Here is a 13,004-nt window from a genome sequence, read left to right on the forward strand (position 1 = left end):
TATGATCAAAACTTCAGCAGTGGGGCAGGCATGATGGCTCAGGCCTGTAATCCTAGCACTCTGGAAGGCTGAAGCAGGTGGATTGCTTGAGCTCAGGAGTTGGAGACCAGACTAAGAGTGAGATCTTCATCTCTACTAAAAATAGAAAAACTAGCTGGATGTTGTGGGGGGGGGTGCCTGTAGTCCCAGCTACTCAGTCCTAGTCCCTTCTACCTGGAGCCAAGAGGATTGCTCAAGCCCAAGAGTTTGAGGTTTCTGTGAGCTATGACACCGTGGCCCTCTACCCAGGGCTATAGAGTGAGGCTCTATCTCAAAAACAGGAAGATTTAAAAAGAAAAAACTTTAGCAGTGTGATGGATATTTTTGGAATATTATTTTCTTATCATTTCTCAAAGCGTGAACTTTTATATACTTTTATGTGTAAAGGAAGGGGAAACATAAGACTATAGTTCATTCTGGATAAATGTTTGAGCATGTCAGGAGTCCCTTAGCTCCAATTCCTTTTAGGATTCAGAAGGGCACCAGAAATGGGCTGCCACCATTGGCTCCCATCTTTGTGAGCTCTTCCTCCACCATTCCCTCCATCAGGGATGTCCATGCTTCTCATGGCAGCCACCATTGGCTCCCATCTCTGTGAGCTCTTCCTCCACCATTCCTTCCTCCACATCAGGGATGTCCATGCTTCTCATGGCAGCCACCATCAGCTCCTGTCTCTGTGATTCCTTCCTGCACATCAGAGATGTCCACACGTCTCATGGCAGCCCTTTCCCCTCGTGCTGGGAGCTAGTGAAGCCTTGACTGTTTCTCCCAGCCATATGTTACCGTTGTGTCTTCTGAGGATTCACACATGGGAGAAACTGCTTTGCTCGTAGGACTTTTCTCTTAGGTTTGTTTTCTGCCTCATCCTCCTCTGCTTCTCCACCCCGCTGCTCCCTCCCCATCTCACCCAGAGAAGGAACAGGGTGTGACCCCATCTGTGTCTCAACATTCCAGATACGACATGGAAAGACTGAGTTCTTCAGGCATTTTTCCCTAGTGAGTAGGGCAGGATGACCTTGAGAACAGAGGTTACTATCCAGATATTGTTACAAGCCGGCATACAGGCAGAAGATGTGACTGACGTCTTAGAATAGGTAAGACCTATTCATTGGGAGGCCTCTTGGTAGATTGTCTCTCCTTGAGGGAGGGACCGTGACTTATTTATATTTACATCCCTGCTCCTAAGAATATGTCTTGGCATTTAGTAAATCCTCAGTGTTTTCCTTAGTGAATGACCATCTGGTTGTTAGCATAATTACAAACAGAATTTCTTTGACTTGACTTCCATTTTTATGTGTAGGTATTTTCTGAGAACTGAGCAAAAGTTCATTAAGTTATTACAAAACGAGAATGACCTTTTACCCCTGCATTGGCCACCATTCCTCAGGAAAGCAGACAGTTCCGTTCTGACTATATTAACTGTACTCATGCGGCTCAGAGAATAAGAGTTAGGAATAAAATATCCCACCCAACTCTGCCACATACTGTAGAGCTTAAAGCATAGGTTGTGAACCTGTGGCTCCAGACTAAAACATTTAGCTAACATTTTTAATGGAATTAATTGCCAGCATTTAAGAAACCTGATTCAAATAAACGATCTAAAATATCAGATTGCCAGCTTTCTCTAAAAAATGGGGAGAATCTGGCACCACGTGAGTTGGCATTCTTTCTTGACATTTGACTGGCCCTTCTTTCAATGGGACACTGAAGTTGCCACATCTCCAGGATCGCTTGTCACTAACAGTGTGGCAACTGAGTGGCAGTCACCACCATCCTCATGTAGAGGGGGCTAAGCCTAGTCATCTCCTTGCTTGCCAGACCTGCCTGGTCCCTGTAGGGACTTATGTTTGCAACTCCTTATTTAAAAGACTCTTGGTTGAAAGGTCTCATATGATGCCCTGGAAGTGCAGACCTCTAACTTTATTGCTATGAAATATCAGAACACAAAGGGCTTTTAAAAGCTCATGAATAAACACAAACTCATTTTGTTCATCTGAACGTGCTCCGTGGTCGATTTCTCCGTGTATATCATGGCTTATTTATAACCCCACATTGCCATGGAAATTCACTGCTGTACTTTTTACTTCCCAGCCCTACTAAATTTTGCTCTTAACATTTTCAGAGCTGCTTGTACACGGTCAGATTTAGTGTAGTAGCAATCTCAAATGGTTTTGTAACATTAAATATTAACTTTAAAACTGCAAACAAGGGGAAAAATAAGTCAGCCAAATCCTGACACAAACTTAATAAAAAAAAAAACCAAAACTCCTATTTATATGACTTACTATTTAACCACTTTGTAAGAAATGAAAACCTTTTCTATGTGTGTGTCTTTTTCAATTCTAATAGGAGATGTCTGTCCTAGAGTCATACACTAGTTTGCTGGCCTTTCTAGCCATTGGCCTGTGTCATACATTGTAAAACTTTGTTCAGAAATCATTTATGGAGTACATGTCATAAACCAGGTATATAAAAATAGTAATGATAGTTCTGCCATGTGGTGAACACTATGTACTTTACAAGTATCGCCTCATTTCTTCCTAATTCTACCCTTTGCAGGAGGTAGTTTTATCTTCATTTTATGGGTGGGGAGAAAGAAGTTCAGGTAGTGCCCAAGATCAAACAGCCTGTGAAAGAAATTGGGCATAGTTTTCTAGTCCCGCCTATGTGAACATAGCTTCTTGAGGGCTAGTCCTGGATAGAAAATTTAAGACACAGGTATTTCACTCCAGGCTGAAAAATTCCTACGATTGCTGGTTTCTAAAGGATAATTGCATGTTATCTTAATGTTAGAACAATATCTTATGGGGATAAACACTGCTTTGAGAAGTGGAGACTAGATAAAACTCCAGAAAGATCATGAAATGTTGCATTGGATAAAGAAGACAACCGAGGGTCATGTTAAGGTTTAAAAGGAAAAAAAGGCATTAACAGGTGGTGGAACAGGAATGAAATTTGTCTAGTCACCCTGAAGAGGTGATCCCAGGCTGGGTCCGGGCAACAACTCATTAAAGAAAGAGCGGGACAGAGAGCCCTTATCAAAGTCTCCCATTGTGGGGGACAGTTTGAAATACAGGTTAGCTGAGAATATTAAAGCATGGGGGATTTAGGATATTGGCCTCTGGTCTGGTAAGACCTCTTCTTGGTGACAACACCTTAAACCATTTATCTGAGCAGCACTTCGTAAGATCCCCAGGTACTCTTTTATTTTGTTTCTACATTCTGCGAGCACCCTGCTGATTATGCTTTGGATGTCTTTGTAGATTTGCCTGTAGGAAAAGAAACTCTTATTCCTGCCAAAGTAAATATTCTGCACTTTGTGACTGTTCTCTTCCTTGTGATCAATCAGTTGACAGCCTCCTTAAATGTCTGGCTGAGATGCTCAGTTAATACTAACCCACCTCTTCAAGAAGGATGAAGAGAAGGTGCACTGGGCCAGGGCAGAAGGCACAGCGCAGAGGAAGTGTGTGAACCGGCAATTTCCAAAGTAGAACTTTGAGTTTGATGACTGAGGGGATAAGGAGGTTGAAGGAGAAGGATCTCAAGGATGGTGCCTTGTGTGAATAATTGTGTCCTTGAGTTGGAAAGAAGAAGCAATGGATTCCTGCGGGAAATATAACAGATATGTAGGGTTTTTTCTTTGTTTCCTTAATTTTAAGCTTGGGGTGCTGACATAGGTTGGAGAGGTCTGATTTGGGGTATCACAGCTATGGAGTTGGTTGGGGGCAGTGACTGCCCAGCATACAGAGAGTGGATGAGTTTACCCAAAGGGAACATATGAAGCGAGAAGGAGGCTAAGGGACCCCATGAACCATGGCAGTGACAGAACAAGGGCCGTCTGTGCAAGATACTACAGAGGGGAGAGGTGGAACCCAAAAGGAAAGAGGCAAGCAGCAGTGATTCACGTGGAATAGAATGGCCAGTATGTCAAAGGCTGCAGGATGGAGTTACGAGACTTGGAGAGGTTTGAACTTGCCCCAGATCACCCTGAGATCTCAGAAGGTCACCACAATGTTTGCTGCTTGGCCAGCTCATGTTTGCCCTGTCGTATCATGTGCTCACTTAAAGTGGGCAGCCTGGTCTCATTGTCTCCCCATCCTCGGAGTGAAAAGTGGGCTCTCGTGATATTGTGCATGTGGTCCTGCAGGATCAACATAGCTGGTGTGTGGGCATCTCGTCACTTTTCAGTCAGCAAGCAACTCACATGACCCCAGCCAGGCAGCCGAGGACCTCACTGTGTGTGCTGTAACTGGCTTAGATTTTGTGAAACGGCTTATTCTCTGATGCAGGAGTGCGGGTTGACTGACGTTTGTTGGAAAAATCTCAGTGATGACAGATTGCTTGGCTGATTATATCCCTTGTTCTGAAGAGGAAGAAGGAATAGCATCATTCCCTCAAATGGAAAATATGAGTTACTGGTCAGAAGTCTGCAGACTACATTTGTTTCCTGTTGGAAGATCTTGATATATGAGCATTTAACTTTCATACATCCGTATGTGCAAGCATACAAGTATACACACATGCTTAATGTATAGTGTATGTGTGAGCATGTCTACATGTACCCACCTGTGCATGTACAGAAACATTTACACACACACACATACACTCTTCACAAACAACGTAAAGCTTTAGGAGATGAGATGTGATTTTCAATGTATGCATGGCAAGACTGGTATGTTAGGGCAAATAAATTAAGAATGAGCCTGGTTAGCAAATTAGGATCCATTCTTGTTCATCTTTTTTAAAAAAAAAAATGCTTGTTTTTTTCCTTCCTACTGAATTCTGTCAACCTTGAGAAATAGGTCTTTTAGTGCCCATTTTCAGGTAAGGAAACTAAAGAGACTTTTAGCTCCGGTTATAGGCGTGGACTTAGGGATAAGTGATGGTCTCTCCCTGTATCCCTGGGGAGTTCTGCTGCTCAGTCTCACATCTCCTACGGCATGTGCAGTAGAGCCTGCAGCAGAAGACGGACACCCAACAGGTGCTGTCCCAGAGAAGGGGAAATCCATTTCCTTCCTAAAGTCAAAGGCACATACATTTGGCAAACTTCAGTACTTTGGGTTCTCGTTTTCTTCTTTCCCATGCGGTCACAGTGTCAGTGCGGAAGAAGTGACTTTTTGTCTTCAATCCTCTTTCCAGTAAGAAAAAAATGATGCAGAGATTCTGACAGTACTTTGTTTAAAGGACACGTGACACTAGTCTGACGCTGGACGATAATACTTGGCTGCTTTTGCTTTAACCACACACTTAAGACATTTACAAGTGACATTTGCAAGTGCATGCTCCGTAGTCATATCGACTCAGCCTATTTTTAGCAACAGGGGATCAATATTGGTTTTAGTCCTTTTTAAAAAATGCTCACCCTAGACAGTTTTTAGTTGGAAAATGCTCACTCATCTTTTTCTGGTGTCTACAAATTGTGACCATTCAAATGAGTATACATGGTCTTTAAGCTGATAACTGTAAGTTTAGTTTACATTTGGGGAAATTGTGGGAGTAACAGGAAGTACTTTGTAGGTAGAATGACCTAGCCAAAGTGTAACTTACAAACTTTTTTTGTGATGGGGGGCAGATACATTTTGTATAGATTACAGGAGCCTGGGGATGGTGTCGCCAAGATGATGGGAGGGAAAAAATGCCAGTGATGTTGAATTCTACCTGGCTGGGTGCTTCGTAAGGCTTGTCAACTTGGAGAGAAAAGCATAGGTCCCAATGAAGAACTAAAGAAAGACTGTATGATCTAGTCGTCAACAAGCCTGTGAACAAAGCGTAAAAAGTCAGAAAGTCCACGTTAAACTTAAGAAACTAAGCGTAGTAGATTTAGAACTGAGTATATGCATATAATATCTAAAATACTTCAATGGCTGTTTTAGCCACAAAAGCATGAACAGAATGATAGGAAATAGTAAAATTAATTATGCTTAGAAAAGGGTGCTCAGAGTGATGGCATAAAGAATAAGTCCTATATTTTTCCAAGGGTGAGAAGGAAAAGACACACTCATTTAATGTTTTATGTGAATATAATTCTTATAGTGTCTTTTAATGAAATATTTTATAAGCACAGAGACTAATAAAAACCCATTCAGTCCTTTCTGTTTTAAAGGGCTAAAATATAACAAAATCAGTAGAAACTCCCTGTGTACCCCTTCTATTTTCTAGCCTGAATTTGATGTTTGTATTTTCCTTTTGGGGAGAGAGTAGAGCTATGTATGTATGTATGTACATCAGACTTGAAATTGGTAATTTAATGAAGACTTTTCTGTTCAAATTAAATTCGCTTTTAACCTGAGAGTGAGATGTGAAATAGGTTTGACTGACTTACCCCCAGCCTCAATGACTTTTCATGAATAATTCTGTTTCTTCTCAAACCTAAGTCATTGAGCCTTCAGCAAAGGAGAAATGTTTGGAGTCACAAAGTTAATTATTGACGGAGGTAGAAATAGTTCCAGGAAATGTTGGCCCTGAGGCAAGAGCTCAAGCCTATGTAATGGGACCACGGGATGAGTGACATCTTCTCCCCTGGCTGTACTGTTTCTTTGGATTCCTAAACTAATGAAAATGTGACAGCTACCCTGGGGATTTAGATTTTTATATCAGAGTTTCTAAAAAGGAATCTCTAATCTCACATTTATTTCATTCTTTGAGACATACGGGATGTTTTTTCAAACTTGAGTCATTTTGCTTTCTTCCTGGTTGATGCACATCTCTGTTATACTCAAATAATAAACTCATTGCCCCAGTAACAGCCTGAAAAAGAGACCACTGACCTGAAAATCATGTTCTATCCTTTATAAAAATATCCTTTTAAAAAAAAATTTCAAATTTATAGCTTTCATAGGAAAGCTATAGGAAAATTTTAGCCCAGGAACATGGGGAGAGGGAGGGGAGGGGAGAGGGGAGGGTGGGTAGGGGGAGGGTGATTGGCAGGATCACGCCTTTGGTTCATCCTATAAGGGTACATGTGAATCTCTCTAAGTGTAGAATATAAATGTCTTAACACAATAGCTAAGAAAAAGACATGAAGGCTATGTTAAACAGTTGGATGAAAGTACTTCAAATTGTATACAGAAACAGTACACTGTACCCCATGATCGTATTAATGTACACTGTTATTATTTAATAAAAAAAATTTCAGATTAATATGAGGGCGCAGATGATTAGATTACAGTGTTTGCATTTGTTAGGTAAGGCCCCTGTTGTAGTTGTATCCTGGACCCAGGAGGTGTGCTATGTACCTTACATTGTGCCATTAGGTGGAGCTCACCAGTCCTCCTCTGTCGAATATTCTTGACATCAGTGAACTAAGACTTCATTTCAAATGATGATAGCAGTTTGAATTCATAAAAGCAGAACAGAACAGTGACCAGGGGCAGGAAGGAGGTGTGGGCAAAAGGTTACAAACTTCCATTTATAAGATAAATAAATTCCAAGGATCAAATTTGCAGCATGGTCAGGTTACCCATGTTTAAAACTAACTTTATTGTGGTAATCATTTCACCAAGTCCGTATATATGTGTATCAAATCATCACATGGAATACCTTAAGATTGTACAATTTTATCTTTCAGGTATACCTCAATAAAGCTGGAAAATATGGTGTCATAAAGATAACTAATCTTTGGAGAGAGGCACTTTGGCTAAAAGCCTGTGGAACAAGAAAAAACATGTGTCTGGATCATTAACGTGCTTCAGTGTGTCTGATGGCTTTGTTACACTTACTGACTGTGAAATAGTTGAAGGGCCATATTTTTTCTATAAATCAAAAATCCAGCAGGTCACCCAAATAGAAGTTTGAAACAAGTGACTTCTTTTTAAATTTCGGAATTTTATAAAAGAGCAGATGTTTTGGTTATGTGAACTGCTTTTGTACAGTTTCAGTCAAAGTTGTAAGTGTGCCTCTCACCTGGATGGGGTGCATTGCATGAGACGGGTGTGCCTTTACCCCTCCTCTCCTGCCCCCCTCTCATCTGCCTGCTTTCTGCTGAGTTTTACTACCAAAAGTGCGTAAGTGTTGATTGATTAGTTCCAATTTAACAATGAGTGCGTGCGTTGTTGGTTTTTCATTCTTGTAATTCCATCCAGATTGTTACAAAAGATACTCAATCACCATTTTTTTATAGCTACATAGTGCACCACATATGCCACATTTTATTAATCCATTCATGTATCGATGGGACTTGGGTTGGTTACGCATCTTTGCAATTGTAAATGGTGCTGCAATAAACATGTGTGCATGTGTCTTTTTTGATAAAATGACATTTTTCCTTTGGGTAAATAACCAGTTGTGGGATTGCTGGGTCCCATGGTAGGTCTCTCTTTTGTTCTTTGAGTATCTCCATACAACTTTCCATAGAGGTTATTTTAGTTTGCAGTCCCACAAATAGTGCAGGAGTGTTCCCTTCTCTCTGCCCTTGCCAGCATCTGTTGCTGTGGGACCTTGTGATGTGGGCTCTTCTCACTAGGGTTAGATGATATCTCAAAGTGGTTTTGATTTACATTTCTGTGATGATTAGGTATGATGAACATTTTTTTCATAATGTTTGTTGGCCATTGGTCTAGCTTCCTTTGAAAAGCTTCTGTTCATGTTTTTTGACCACTTTTTTATGGGGTTGTTTGATTTTTTTTTCTTGCTGATTTGCTTGAGTTCTTTATAGATTCTAGTTATTAGTCCTTTATAGGATATATAACATGCAAATATTTTCTCCCTTCTGTAGGTTGTCTATTTCCTCTATTGAGTGTTCCCTTGGTTGTGCAGAATCTTTTTAATTTAATCAGGTCCTATTTTTTCAGTTTTTTTTCTGCTGTGATTGCCTTTGGGGTTTCTTCAGAAATTCTTTGCCTAGGTCGATGTCCCCAAGAGGAGAGTTTTCCCAACATTTTGTTCTAGAATTCTTAACAGTTTCATGCCTTAGGCTTAAGTCTGTTATTTATTGTGACTTAATATTTGTTAGTGGTAAGAGTTGTGGATCCTGTTTTACTATTCTGCATGTTACTTTTCAGTCTGCCCAGCACCATTTACTGAACAGGGATTCTTTTTGCTAGTGTATGGTATTACCCAGCTTTGTTAAAGATGAGTTGGCAATATGAGGTGGTCGGATATCTGGGTTTTCTGTTCTGATCCATTGGTTTGTGTCTCTGGTATTGTGCCAGTACCATGCTGTTTTGGTTACTATAGCCTTGTAGTATGTAACTTGAAATCTGGTAAAATGATGCCTCCTAATTTATCTGTTTTGGTTAAGGTTTCTTTGACTATTCAGGTTCTTTTCTGATTCCATATAAAGTGTAGGATTATTTTTTCTTGATCTGTGAAAAATTATATTGATATTTCAGTGGGGATTGCATTGAAACTGTACATCATTTTGGGCAGCATAGAAGTGACATTTTAAGAAACTTAGGTGTTGGTTTGATTTGTAAAATTCAGTGTTTATACACTAAAGAATAACACACTGCCTTCTCAGAGAATAATAAGCAGCATGTTGGGCATCTGTTGAGTTTTCTGACAGTTAATTCATTTCCAGATTGACTTTAAGGCCCCAAGGCCCTAGGATGTAGATTAAGACCTGGCATGAAAAATGGGGAAACCTGTTTTTTTCTCACAAAGTTACCTATAAATGTGGGGATATCGTACAAGTCTCTGGGCCCAAGTCTCCTCATGTGTAGAACAAGGTGGTAGATGGGCACTCTACTTAGCTGTTAAGACCAATCTCTTATTTGTGAAAATATGTATACAGCAATATAATGATGTGACCATAAACACCCAGAAGACCCAATCTTTAATTAGCTGGGGTTTTTTTGTTTGTTTGTTTTTTTGCCAGCACAATCAGCATTGCATTCATGGTGTCAACTCTGCCTAGGATTCTAAGGCATTTCGTTTTGAGTGTGTTTTATTCAGAAGAATGGAGAGAAGACAGCAGAGAAAGTCTTATTTGCCCCCTGCCTTAGCATAGAAAAGGAGGTGGAACTGAGATCGTAGCTGTCAGAGTATAATGCCACTAATTTTTGTGTAATATGATGGGAGAAAGAGCTGCAGAGTGATGTTATTCCTAACAAAAATATATAAGTTTATGATCAAAATTAGTTTAAAATGACGTTTAGGGGTGGCACCCGTGGCTCAAAGGAGTAGGGCGCTGGCCCCATATACCGGAGGTAGCAGGTTCAAACCCAGCCCTGGCCAAAAACTGAAGGAAAAAAAAAATTAAAAATGAAGTTTAAAATAGTCAATATTTAGTACTTCAGATCGTGATCTCTGGAATCAAATTACCAGGACTTGAATCCCAGATTCACCACTTGCTGGCTTTGTCTTTCAGCAAGTTACTTAAATTCTATTTCATGATGTGAATGATAGTAATACAGTATCTATCCCACAGAGTTCTTACAATCTGTAAATAGTTAATATCTGTAAGAATCCTATGATGGTAGAAGCCATACCAGCTCAAGAAATGACGGGTACTGTTTTATAAAAATGATGACCCCAGGCCAGGCACAGTGGCTCATGCCTATAATCTTAGCCCTCTGGGAGGCCGAGGCAGGTGGATTGCTAGAGCTCAGGAATTGGAGAGTGGCCTGAATAAGAGCAAGACCCTGTCTCTACTAAAAATAGAAAAATTAGCCAAACGTTATGGTGGGCACTTGTAATCTCAGATTCTTAGGAGGCTGGGGCAAGAGGATTGCTTTGAGCCCAAGAGTTTGATGTTGCTGTGAGCTGTGATGCTGCAGCACTGTACTGAGGGCGATAAGGTGAGACTCTGTCTTTAAAAAAAAAAAAAGAAAGACAGGCCGGACACAGTGGCTCACGCCTATAATCCTAGCTCTCTGGGAGGCTGAGGCCGTGGATTGTCTGATCTCGTAAGTTTGAGACCAGCCTGAGCCAGAGTAAGACCTCACCTCTATAAACAGCTGGGCCTTGTGGTGGCACCAATAGTCCTAGCTACTTGGGAGACTGAGGCAAGAGAATTGCTTGAACCCAAGAGTTTCAGATTGCTGTGAGCTATGATGCCACTCTACTCTACCGAGGGAGAGAAAATGAGATTTTGTCTTAAAAAAAAAAAAAAAAAGACCCCCAAAGAAAACTTACTGTAAATAAGAAAGTCACTTCACAAAGACAATTATTTCTATTAAGCTTGAAACTCCAGTTATGTCATGTCAAAACTTTGTGGAAGTGAGTCAGAAATAATATACTAGAAACCTCTTTGGAGGGTTTTTATAAATCTGGTTGTACTTGACTGAAGAAGTGATAAAATGATACTTGTGGCTTGGTTCATATCTCATGTAAATCGTTAGCTGTGGGTTCAGAGTAGTAAAACAGGCACTTAATCTGCTTTGTGCTTAGAGGCAAAATGATTACGTATTTTTTTTTTTTTTTTGCAGTTTTTTTCTTTTAGCCAGGGCTGGGTTTGAACCTACCACCTCTGGCATATGGGGCCGGCGCCCTACTCCTTTGAGCCACAGGAGCCGCCCATGATTATGTATTTTAATGTGTCAATAAAATAAATTAATCCTAAATATTCTGCTTATTTCTTCAGCTGCACAATTTCACTTCATTTGTAATAATTTGCAAGATATAGCACAATTATTCATATTAAATATTGAAATTTACAAGAAATTTTAATGCGTAAGCACTACTTCATTTGTCTTCCTATATTTGATAAGAAATGACTTAATTCTTTTTGTTCAGATGATGGAAGAGCTGAAGTGAGAAATGTCTCAATAAGTTAAATTTCAGACTCAAAAGGACCATATGCTATTTTTTCTGCTCTAGCAGTGTATCCTAGTATTGTACCCAGTAACAGAATTTTTCAGTTCTTCTTAGACCATTCCAGAGTTGACTATTTTTGATTACAGATTCCTACTGATTATTTAAAAATTGCATTGGCAATGTTTATCATCTCTCTCCCCGTTTTTGTTTATATTTACACATTTCCGGGTAGGAGTTAATAAATTATTTGAAGGATTATTTTGATTAACCTTAAATGAAAGGTGCCAGGCGCGATGGCTCACGCCTGTAATCCTAGCACGCTGGGGAGTTGAGGCAAGTGGATTGATTGCCTGAGCTCCTGAGTTTGAGACCAGCCTGAGCCAGAGGGAGACCCCCGTCTCTAACAATAGCCAGGCATTGTGGTGGGTGCCTGTAGTCCCAGCTACTTAGGAGGCAAATTTCTTGCTGAGGCAAGAAAATTGTTTGAGCTCAAGAGTTTGAGGTTGCTGTGAACTATGATGTACACCATGGCACTCTACTAAGGATGACAAAGTGAGACACTGTCTCAAAAAGAAAAAAAAATTAAATGAAAGGAAGACTCATATCCTTAAATTCAGATGTCAGTTTAGGAGCTCTTCTTTGTAAGGCATTATTTTCTGTCAGAAATGCAAAAATAAGTAAGAGTCTTACCCACTTGGAACTCATAAGCAATTTAAAGGTTTATAGCTATAATCAAAAGAAATAACAAAAGGAGGTGAACAACATCTGACAATTACATTGCTTTCAACATTGTAACACCCAGGAAAGGTGGCTTCGTGGAACAGCTAGCATTTACATTAATCCTTGCTGCCACCCAGCAAGGTTCATCTGCCAGTGCCCAAAAGGAAGCCAATGTCCAGAGATAGCAGGGTTTACAGCAGAGAAAGTTTTTTCCGAGAGCACTAAGCAGGGAGATAAGAGAAACTTCTCAAATCCACCTCCCTGAGAATTGAGGGGACAGGATTTTTAAAGACAGTTTGGTGGGCAGAGAGTTAGGCAATCCAGGTCTACTAATTGGCTGGTTTCGGGGCAGAACCATCAGTCCTTTGGTATGGGTGCTGTCTGGGTGGGTCAGCCCATCCACTGGAATGCAGTTCCTTGGGTGGGTGGGGGTCCAAGGCCAGTTGAATCAGTTCCTTGGGTGGGTGGGGGCCTGAGGCCAGTTGAATCAGTTCCTTGGGTGGGTGGGGGTCCAAGGCCAGTTGAATCAGTTCCTTGGGTGGGTGGGGGTC

General features: G+C 40.6%; 1 protein-coding gene across 1 annotated transcript in view; it reads left to right on the plus strand.

The window, feature by feature from the left end:
- The window catches only part of CERS6 (ceramide synthase 6), a 302,263-nt gene that overhangs the window by 162,385 nt on the left and 126,874 nt on the right, over positions 1–13,004 (plus strand). The gene's annotated exons all lie outside the window — the stretch shown is intronic.

This window comes from Otolemur garnettii, unplaced genomic scaffold (genome assembly GCF_000181295.1).
Source record: "Otolemur garnettii isolate 467f Iridium unplaced genomic scaffold, OtoGar3 scaffold00090, whole genome shotgun sequence".
Classification (NCBI taxonomy): domain Eukaryota; kingdom Metazoa; phylum Chordata; class Mammalia; order Primates; family Galagidae; genus Otolemur; species Otolemur garnettii.